The sequence below is a fragment of the Triticum dicoccoides genome, chromosome 1A (assembly GCF_002162155.2).
Source record: "Triticum dicoccoides isolate Atlit2015 ecotype Zavitan chromosome 1A, WEW_v2.0, whole genome shotgun sequence".
Taxonomy (NCBI): Eukaryota; Viridiplantae; Streptophyta; class Magnoliopsida; order Poales; family Poaceae; genus Triticum; species Triticum dicoccoides.
The window spans coordinates 19,711,503-19,713,420 of NC_041380.1; positions in this window are offsets into that span (position 1 = coordinate 19,711,503).

The window sequence follows — 1,918 nt, forward strand, 5'->3', positions numbered from 1 at the left end:
AGCAGAAAATTCAGCATATTTCTATACAACAGCACTGTAAAGATGAAGAACCGTTCTACGGCAGCCCATTTATGTACAATAGCATCTTTGGTCATACCAATTTCTGAAACAATTCAAATCTGAACTGTATCTTTGGTCATACAAATCTTTGAAACTATACAAATCTGAAATATATATCTTTGATCATCATCCTTGCATGTCTTTCTCAATGTGATCACAAGTAATTCAGAGGCATCACAAGTAATTCAGAGCATCACAAGGCATTAGTAGTTCAGTACATGAACAAGTTTTACAAAGCACATCAATATGTTACAACAAACAAAAGTTCTGAAATTTGTTTCCCTAACTTAATTAACTGAATTTTTAGTAACCGAATAAACTGAATTTTCAAAACTGCAAGAAGCCATTTAAAAAAATCCTCTCATCTCATATGAGGAGTGTTAATCCTAAGACTAATAGTTTGTTGTGCAGTACAGCTACAGTGATGCCCTGTCCATTTGTCCCTCCCCAACTAGATACTAGAGTAGCACTGTTGATGCCCTGTTCTTGCTGAACTTTATGACAGTATATACAACAACTTATCCTAAATGTGGCTAGAACTGCTGATTTACAAATTAAAGGACACAAACTCCAGCAAGCTTCCTGAACAATACCCTGACAGAAAACATAGGACAAGCAATGAATTTCTAAAACCAGTAAGAACAAGGGGATGATTTTAGCAAGTTAAGTGCAGCTCTAGCACCCTGTGAATGAAATGTATCATGTATCAAACCATCAATTAGCTGCTGAAAAACATAAATGTACCATGTGAACATATAATACCTTCACGGGCGAACTCAATGAGTGTGAACCAATAGAGTGTGGGTCACCACAGATTGTGTAGTCAAAAACCTTCAGGACAGCGTGAAAATAGTTACAATATGCTTGCAAGTAATTTGAGGAGGGAACTACACTACACTACATACCCCAATTTGAGAAGAGCGGGAACTACAGTACACAACACTACACTACAAGGTCACTACTACTCCAATTTGGAAATAATACTCCAGGCTGCCAAAGTATAGCACAGGAGCAACGATATTAAACCTAGTAGCACTACTGAACCTAATTGAACCTAGGCAATACTCCAACTGAATGCTGGACCATGCATGTTCTCACTACTAAACCCTAAGAGAAAAACTCAGTAACAAATGGAGTAACAGATTAACAAATAACAGTACACAAGAACTAAACTTTGGTTAACTGAATGCATTCGCTACTAAGCTATCCAGATTAACAGACTACAGTGCACAAATCTCCTGTCATCATCAGTAACAAAATTCAGATTAACAGATTACTTCCATATGTCAATTTACAGTGCACAAACTTTACTGTTATCATCATCAGTAACAAAATTCAGACATTACAGGTGGAGCTGGGGGGTGAAGTAGTCATAGTAGAAGGCGTTGCAGGTGTTTATCTGCGGCCATCACGAATCCATTCGTCATTACCCAGGGAACAGAGACTGATAAATTTGTCAATTTTAGAAGAAAAGGAACGAATTACTAGCATGGCATCTCCATTCTCCATTGTCTTTCTGTCTAAACCTAGGAACATAGTCATTACTGTCTATCTGAACCTAGGAACACAGGAGAGGGAGGAAGGAGGAAGGAGGAGAGGTACCTGGGCGGGAGGACGGCGGCAGCGGCTGGAGGACGGCTTCGTCGACGAACTCGAGGGCGGGGGCACCAGATGCTCCTCTCGTTGATGGGGTTTGGTGAGGAGCAGGTGGCCAGCGTCATGGTTGGCAAGGCGGCGCTGCCTCCGAGGCTCTGCCTCCGAGGAGGTGGTTGGTGCCTTGGCGGCCGGCGGTGGCGGAGGCCTGGAGGATGGAGGGACCGAGTGGGAGAGATGGAATCGGGGGCACGGGGGCGCGGGG